Here is a 9,565-nt window from a genome sequence, read left to right on the forward strand (position 1 = left end):
AACCTCAGAGTTCAAAAATTGAAAAGCAGGGTGGAGGAGTTGTTGGTAGATGATCGCTTGTGGTCAAGGAAAGCTGTTAGTTTCTCCGTGGGCAGATATCCAGGGGCAGTTTAAAATGACTTCCCTCAAGGAGGAAATGCCAGAGGTACACCTGGGAACTAGGAAGCAACAGTAGAGAACAAAACAGTCTGTGGTGAAGACTTTTTATCATATCTACACTCCCATCCAAGTATCTAAAACCATTGCCATCATACGTCAGCAGTTTTAACTGATCTTGTTAAGGTTTTACATGGGCCATCCAAGCAGCTACACCTGAAGTCAAGAGGGTGAAAAGGCAGAGGCCACCTGCTGATGAATGAATGAATCTTGGATGAGATCACCTCCCCCAGTGACTCAGCTCCAGTTCTGGGAAGGTCAGTATCTTCCTCCATCCACTGCCCCACTGCAATTATGGATGGTGTCAGTAAGATGAGAAAAAAAAATGAACAATATGGGGAAGGGTAAAGAGAGGAGCCTAACCTCGGGAGCGGGGACTCATTCCTGTGTGAGTCTTCCAACCACTCCCACTAGAGAGAAACCAGTGCAGAAATAGGAATAGAAACGATCATCAGATAATGTGTAATGCAATTGCCAGGTATAAAAATATTTGTTATGTGTTCCTGTTTTGAAACTCATTTCAGGAAATTATCACCCAAGAACTGAGGTGAAAACAGAGAGGAGGGCTCTGGAAGAGTCATTTCCAAAGGAACTGTTTCTAAACGTCAGGAGTCATGGTGAAACAGCTACTGTACGGAACTTGCTGTAAAGACAGACAGAGACAGACAGACAGACAGACAGAGACACAAAGAGAAAACTGCTGCTGAAGGAAGGCCATCTAGAGGCTGTTAAGAATTTAAAGACAGATCTCAGATAAAATATAGCGCCTGAACAGTCTTCAGGGAGACATTGACGAGGCTGGTGAGTGGATCCACAGTGCAGAGCCCACAGACAGCATGGGGAAAGCTCCACAAACATCTCCTGAACGAACCTGTCCAGGCTCCTCTCTTAAGGGAGCACAGAAGGAATGCATTCGAGGTAGGCTCACATCGTGTGTGCCTCTCGATATGATTCAGGCTTGACTGGAAACATTCCGTTGATGGGAACAGACAGTTAGTGGAAGTCAACTTTTTTTTCTGGTGTTTGATGGATGTTGTGATAACTCCCCCTAGCACTGTTTTCAGGAGTGAGACTTAGAAACTATGGAATTCGGTCACGCAAAGGAGAAGTACAGTCAAGTATGCCGATCAGTTATCAAGCCTTAGTGTGCATGCCGTTCCAATTTGTTAATTAGGGAGGATAATGAAACAGCATAGAAAGAGATTTGTTGCCCTCATAATTTCTATTTTTAATTAACTAGAAAGATCAAAATACTATATGATTATAAAGATATAATCAACATGCAGAGTATTCTACACCCTAGGCACAGAGAAAGTGTGAGTGGAAAATATGTTTTAAAATGCTAATTTTGGTTTTGTTTGAGTCCGGTGACTATGGGTGATGCAAAAATATATAAAACACATCTTATGCCCTCAAGGAGCTGACTAATTCTTCTTTCTTATTCCATTTGTTTAGTCATCTTCAATTTTCATATCATTAAAACTTTAAGGAATGCCTTAATTGAAAACAAGTTGAGCGAATGTTACAAAAGGACAAAGTAAACAAAACATAGGATTTGTTCTACGAGAATGTAAAAGTTATTTTAACTCAATGGATTCTCACAGATAAACAGATGTGTTTGGCAGATGTGATGTGGTACCCATGTCACATGTCAGTATCTGATTGAACTAAACACAGAAAATATCCCTACAGAATATATCAATATTACTATAGAAGGCAACTCTACAGAAGGAACCCTGCAGACGGCAACAAGAATAAAATCTAAATAAAAAAAAAAAATCCGTGCCTCGAAGGATCTAGGATAACAAAGTAAATCATAGTGAAGATACAGCCAGCTCTCTCCACACACAAGACTGTCTCCCATTCTCACTGGGTGTTCTCCAGAGAATAGATACAGGATGTCTGATTTTTTTTTTATGCCGATTTTCCAGAAAGTGAGAGATGGTCACTGAGTGGCTCTTAGCAGGCAGAAGTGGAGAATGGTCACTAGATGATGCTTAGCAAACCGTTCTTGCTAATTGGTGTGCTCATCTGGAACACTTTCCTTGCAGAGCCTCCTATACCTGCCTTTCAAATCATTCATGATTCCATTCCAATGCTGTCTGCAGGCAGCCTTTGTAGACCCCAGTATGGCAAAATGCGATCAACTCCCACACTGGCCTTGGTCCTGCAACTATGGCTTATTATCTCCATGGTATTTCTGTGCAATTCGTTTTTGTTTTTTTTTTAAATTTGGGGGAAATTCTCCACATTTTAGGACTCTAAACTCAATGTGGGAAATCTTTTGAGAACTGAGGGCATCTACAAGAGTCTGTGCAGGCTTCATAAGATGCGCTCAGTGAAGATTTGTGACCTCATTGGAAAGGAACAACCGCCTCTGACTCAGTCTTGCTTTATCACCTGCAGGTAACAGTGTCTGGCATCGGTGACATTTCAAAAATGATGAAAAGACAGAGACTGCAAAGAAAAACACTCAAAGGACAGGAAACCAGAGCTGAAGAAATGGCTCCATGGATAATGACATTTGCTATTCTTCCTGAAGACTCAAATCCAAAGGTGAATGGATGCTCTTTTATGGTCTCCTCAGGCATCCCCACACATGGCATACACACACACACACACACACACACACACACACCACACACACACACACTTACACATGCATTTTTCTAAGTCATATTTTTGAAAGAGAGAAAACCAAAAGGAAAAATGTAATGTAAGACAGATTGTATAGTGATTTTATAGTTGTCTGTTATATTTGGTATATGTCTTATTTGGGGTTTCTACTGCTGGGAAGAGACACCATGACCACAGCAACTCTTATAAAGGACAACATTTAATGGTAGTGGCTCACTTACAGTTCAGAGATTCAGTCCTTTATCATCATGGCAGGACCCAGCATGTAGACACGGTGCTGCAGAGGTAACTGAGAGTTCTACATCTTGCATGTGAAACAAGAAGTGATCTGAAACACTGATTCCACAGTGACTCACTTCCTCCAGTAACACCACACCTACCCCAACAAGGCCACACTTCCTAATAGTGCCTGTCCCTTTAGGGCATTTTCTTTCAAACCACCATGGTATGCTTGTTCCTATCATCCCTGAACAAATTGAGTTTTGCTAGTTCCGATGTGTCAATGTTGAGAGTGAGAAGGGGATAAAGTTCATGTGAAGCTTGGGCCAGAATGAGTGAGAAGAAAATAGGATGGGTACCTCCCTGCATTCCTGTGGAAAGAGGAACATGCCAGAAAACAATGGAGCAGACGTAAAGTCAGAGGTTAGATCCTGATATCCCTCACTGGGACGGGGCATTGTATGTTTATATTGTTGTTATTACTTCTTTTTTTATTTTAAAATGGGTCTTGCTTCATAGATGTAAACTAGCCATGTAACAATGTCTCCTGGGTGCTGTAAGAGAAGTTCTGAGTGCTGTGGAGATGGAAAGGAGAAAGAGCAGACACCACTTTGAAATATTCATGGAAAAGGCAACAGCTCCAGATGAGTGGACCACAACAGACAAACCAAGGAACGGAAACTAGCAAGTGCTCAAAGCTGCGGCTGTTCTATTGGAAGGGGGTGGGAAAAGAGGAAGAAACATTCAAACATTGGGTGGTGGGAAAAACCTGAAAAGTTGGAGTAGGCCCTCAGGTCTTTATTTGACTTCTTCTTTCTTTTTTTTTTTTTTTTTTATGTAGTTGGTTATGTGTTGAAGGGAGAGCAGGGCCCCTTGTTTGTCCGTAAATAACCACACAGAAGCTGTATTAATTTAAACAGTGCCTGACCCATTATCTCTAGCCTCTTATTGGCTAACTCTCACATCTCGATTCAACCCATTTCTAATAACCTGTGTTCGCCACGAGGTTGTGGATTACCAGGAAAGATTCAGCGTGTCTGACCTGGCAGCTCCATGGCAGCTCTCTCTCACTCTGCTTTCTTCCTCCCAGAATTCAGTTCTGTCTACTCCGCCTACCTAAGTGCTGCCCTATCAAAAGGCCAAGGCAGTTTCTTTATTCAACCAATGAAAGCAACACATAGACAGAAAAACCTCCTACACCAGTTACGTGCAGTTCCTTGCCTTTGGAAAAAAGTTTATAGCAAAAGTGGTAGATTTGGAGAACACAAGCCTAGTAGTCAATATTCTAAAATGGCTCCTAGTGACCTGTGACCTTTAAAGGGGCCCTCCATTTTGAGTTGGAAGAGGTGAAATGATTAGCTTACATCATATGCCAAAATTGATTAAAAGTTGGAGATAATCATTGGTGGGCCTAACATCAGGTAATTTCTTCTTTAAAAAAAATGTTTTATTGGGTTTTGGTTTTATTTTTTTCTTTTTGTTTGTTTTGATTTGTGGTTTATTCTGTAGAAATAGGTCAGACGTACCACAATAAACCACAGTTTTAAAAAATGGAAGGAATTCTACATTGCTAGATAAACACAGAGGGCAGCACAGAGCAGAAATGTCTGGGGGCTTCCAGGCGCTGATACAAGCCCCGGCGAACAGCTAGTGAGATGAGACCTCAATCCCACAGCTGGCAGAAATGACTAAAATGGAAGAGACTGGAAGAAGATTCTTTTCGAAAACCCTCAAATGAAATCACCAAATTGGCAACAATTTGACTGCAAGACCCTGGGCAGAGAACTCAGCTGAGTCCACCTGTACTGTAGACTTGGGAGACAATAAATGGGTATTGTTTAGGCCTCTAAATCTGTGGTAATTGCTTTCACAGCAGTAGAAATCAAGCAGGGGGTTGGAGAGAAAAAAAAATAAGGCCAGTTCAGAGATTATAAAACTAATCTATCTTAAAAATAAATCAGTAGCTCAACGAAAAAGGTTGCAATAGGAATAGATGAGGGGAATTGGGGGGGGGGGCATACAAGATAGAAGCACTCTATAGACTCCATCTGAGGAAAACCAAATAAGGACCATGACGTGGAATCTGGGTGACCAAAAGGGTGATGGGATCAGTCATAAATGTTTGCAGGCAAGAATATGCTTGGAGGGTGCAAATGATGAGTTCCTTTTTCCCATATGCTAAATGCATGATGTCAACAGGTCATCCACACGTTTACTAGTAGTGAGTGCTGAGGCCTCATAGAAAAGTCAGACTCAACCATCTCATTTGTAGCTACCCCATAGCTAAATAAAAACACACAGTTAATGTGACTTAACTGAGGAAATAACTGGTGAAAACACTGGGCAAGGGACATGACAATTCCATAAAAATGGCTTCTCCCACTCCACCGTAGTAGATGCCCTTTCTCAGCCCCGAATATGATCTATGTAGATAATCTTCTGCTGTCTTGAACATGCTATCTAAAAATCTCTTGAAAAGTCTCCCACTTAACTTCAAAATTGTTCAAATGCTGCCTTTTCCATGCAGTGTATCTTCTGTGGTTTTCGGGGGGGGGGGCTCAGTCAACCAAAATTACATCAATATTTCCAAAGTGAATTAATAAGCTACGTCCCCAGTAGACTAAACTTTCCCAGAAAGAGACCATATGTCATCATCTTCCAATTCTTTACACCAAATTAATGGTCATGGTCAAAATGGATACAAAATATCCACTGGATAGATGAAATGAAGATGGGAGAAATAAAATGATAAGCACCAGAACCCACAGCTGCAAATACAGCCTGATATGACATTGACATTAACTTTTCTGGGCTGTGGGAACAAGCCATTCAGTTCGGGGTACCAATGACAGACCAAAAACAAACAAAACAACTCCATCCAGGTCCAGGTCTATGAACCAAAATGTTTTCATTGTGGTCACTTAGAGGAGCAGGCGTAAGGGACCACCTACAAGTGAGTGAGCAGCTTACCAGTGGCTACATCCATAAAGAAGAGGCCTTCCCAAAAATCGTTAATCACTGTATATCCACAGGGAGGGCTGTGGTGCCTCATGTGCTGCTCCTTAAAAACACTCCTGTCCACCCACAGAGAAATGTTAGTGGGCCCGATCTTGTGAAAGTCTATGTGGAGTATCACAACTGGCCTAATTTTAAACCCCTGTGTCCATATTGAACTCATTGCATAGTGTGCCACAGTATGTGAGCATTCGATGAAGATTTTAGCACATGAATGCCCAAGCACAGTGCACATACACACATATAGATCTAGGCTTTTGCAGCCAAAAGTAAAGTTCAACTCAACAGACTCCACTAAAATTCAAGCTGTGTTTTGCGGTGGTTTTGCAGCTATGGGAAACCCTTTCTTTAACTCTTTGCATTGCATTTAGGAAAGAGAGAAGAATGTGTCCCTGGCTTGGCAGTTGATTGTAACACTAACACTAGTATGTGTGGAATATCCTGTTACTAAAAATTAAAGCAACTCTCATTTAATCTGACACAATAGAGAGATCAGATACAAGATGTTCTTACCGGTTGTGTGTTTAGCCCTGAAGTTACTCTTTGTGGAAAGCTCTGAATCCTCCCCCAAACAAGAAATCCTACACTTGAGGCTGGCCAGAATTAGCAAGCATGTGATCTAGTTATTTATTGTTTGGGGAAAGCAGGGATCAAGAGATACCAGAATTCTGAAACAATTTCAATGACCAGATCTGAGACTCTGCAGTCCTGATAGCAGAAAACCCTGTCCTAGTATCTTTGATGGGCCTCAGTGGCAACCGCAGGAGTGCTGATAAGGGGACAGTGTGTTTTCAGTGCAGTTTGCTTTCGAATCAGCTCCAGCAAGAGCTGCTTAGAAGATTGGCAAAGGTCTTCACTAGACTCACTGCTCCTGGATTCCCCTGTTTTCTATATGCTTCCATCTTTCTGGGTGTATCAGTGTAAAGGAGCCTAAAATGGTTTAAGATTTGGATCCTCATAGTATTGCCCACTTGGTTCAATGGTTTCCACATTTGGATTCCTTTCTTGTCTTTGAGTCATAGCTGACAGCCCCTAATAGGGATCACTTCATGTGTGTAACACCGTACTCTCCTTGTTTTGAAACTAGTAAGTGGTCACTGAAATACAAAGATGGGTGTGGTCTGATGACTGCTTGTGACAAAAACTGACAAGCGATTTTCCTAGGTCTCAGCCAATTCTATGCATGAAGTACATGCTGGGCACTATGTTAGTATTTTCTCCCCACTCCACTCTCTCCCCTCCCAACTGCTCCTTTCCTTCCTTGCTCCCCCCTCCCTCTCCCGTTTCTTCTGACAGGGGCTTAGTCCTGCTATGTTGACCAGGATGGCTTTGAACTCATATATAGCTTCTTCTGGCTTCCAATCTCCAGTCCCCCAAGTACTCAGCCTGCTGAGTCCTAGAATTACAGTACTGTGCTATTAGGCCCAAAGGAGAAGATACAAGCACAGAGAAGTGAAGGCTCATTCCATTAGGAAGTACTCAGTCATTTCCACAAATTGTGAGAACTTTATAAATTACAGGGCAACAAACTGCAGCGGAAATATGTGCCATGTACTGGAGTTAAAGGAATGAAGGAGCCAGGTCATTGGGGATACTATGAGAAAGAGGGTGAACTTTTCACACTGAGGGGTCTGGCTGGAGAAAGCAGGACTGTGGCCTTAAGGACAACAGCAGGTCACAGTGACCACCTTAAGCAGGAAGAATCCAGAATTTTCTTCCCAATTTGGCATTGCTTCACAGCAGCACATGAAGATGTGAGAACATTTCACACGACTGAGACAAAACAGAGAGGGGACAGAACCCAAAGATTCACAGGGGAAATCAAAGAGTAAGTTTCCAGAGCCTATTGAATTCTGCAATTAGGTTTTCATTATTAATCACAAAAGCTATTATGTTTTCTGTGCCAGAAGAAGATCACCCACATGATCTCATTGAAGCCTCTCCACTGCTCTGGAAGCATGGCTTATTATCTACAGAGTTGTTCCTGGGGTGGCTAAGGGCAAAATCCAAACAACAGAACAGTGGTTTGGAGTGACTCAGTGGGGAGAATATGGCCTACATTTGGGATAACTCAAGAAGAAAGGAACTGAGTCTGTACTAAAGACTAGGCATGCGCCAGTCACTGAGTACTGCTTTCTAATATGATCCCAACAAAACTCGAAGAGGAATTTATTATTATTCACCAATAAAGGAGAAACTAAACTTTGAAGGCTCTATGTGACCCGTGAATCTGTTTCTTTTCCCAAAAAAATGTCCATGACCCGGAGCTGAGACAGTTTTGTGTAAGGGACATTGAATGAGAATTCTATTGCCACAGCCAGGAACTATGGTCAGGACATGCCCAGGGATTGTTTGTTCAGATTGGTTTAAAAGTCACTTCCATCCTTAAGAGTGTGGAGAACACAGCTTAGAACTCCGGTTCCCTGGCTTTGAGTTCAGTTACACCACCTCCTAGGCATTGCCTTTTCTCTCAATACATCTGTAAAGTGGGCTTTGTTTTGATGAGTCTTTGAAAACAATACCTATAGCCCAACATGGGTGATCTATGCTGGTAATTCCAATGCTGTGGGGGCTGAAGTTGTAGGACTGTAAATTCACAGCCAACCTTGGCTGCAGAGTGAAACCCTACCTGGGGGTTGGGGGAGACAACAGGTGCCTGGGATATGGTATCTGCAGCCAGACCACTGGAGAACAGCTTAGTCTCTCTTTTACAATCAAGGATACAGGAATAACTTGGACATCAGAACTCGTTACCTTTAAGTCCGCTCTGCACACCAGGATCTTCTAGAATCCGGTGGCTCACTCTCCAGTCAGAGGTCCTCAAGGACACCCACTGAGAGAGGGTCTGGTAGGGTGGGAGTGGGCTTGGGGTTGTGTGTGTGTGTGTGTGTGTGTGTGTGTGTGTGTCCGCTGGGGTGCAATTTCATTTCGTTTTCTCCTCAGGAGAAGATGAGGACATACGTGAAAAGGAGAGCCGTGTTGGGTTAAGTTCTAGGATGATGGCACAAGTGTCTGGGTCCGAGGCCCTCCCAAGAGGTCCAGGAAGGGAGCTAAGCGTGTTGTTCGTGTAATAGTGATTTTATTTGGAATCAGAAGAATACACAGCAAACTACAACAGCGAACACCTCCACAATAAACAGCAGAAAAGGAAGAAAGTCTCCGGTTTGTTTTCTGCCTTTTGCTAGCAGGGATGGAGCCACTGTGCTCAAACTGATTTTTTAAAAGTCCCTCCTACTCTTCCTCCAGCCTCTCCTCACCAGAGCCACCTGCCCCTCCCTGTGCTCCCTTTCCCTTCTCCCTAGCCTTCTGGTTCTGGTTCGCTGGTTACTTCCCTCCCGGCTTCTCTTCTGGAGATAGTTGCGTCCCAGCTGCCTTAGGAGTGCGAGCAAGAGGTTAGAGGGAGAAATTGGCCACAGGAGGACTGAACAGATCTGATCAGGGCAAGAAGGAACGAAACCAGTTCTCTCTCTCTCTCTCTCTCTCTCTCTCTCTCTCTCTCTCTCTCTCTCTCTCTCTCTTCTCCTCTCCCTCCCCTTCC

The 9,565-nt window shown here is 43.0% G+C and overlaps 1 long non-coding RNA gene across 1 annotated transcript; it reads left to right on the forward strand.

Moving 5' to 3' along the window:
* The first annotated feature begins 270 nt into the window (after positions 1 to 270).
* LOC126506459 (uncharacterized) lies at positions 271 to 4,926 on the forward strand. Its single transcript, XR_007593223.1, has 4 exons — positions 271 to 413; positions 681 to 957; positions 2,563 to 2,712; positions 3,532 to 4,926. It is a non-coding gene; the product is annotated as an uncharacterized lncRNA (long non-coding RNA).
* Positions 4,927 to 9,565: the final 4,639 nt, after the last annotated feature.

This window comes from Alexandromys fortis, unplaced genomic scaffold, assembly GCF_014885135.2.
Source record: "Alexandromys fortis isolate MF-2015 unplaced genomic scaffold, M_Fortis_MF-2015_v1.1 scaffold_0, whole genome shotgun sequence".
Taxonomy (NCBI): domain Eukaryota; kingdom Metazoa; phylum Chordata; class Mammalia; order Rodentia; family Cricetidae; genus Alexandromys; species Alexandromys fortis.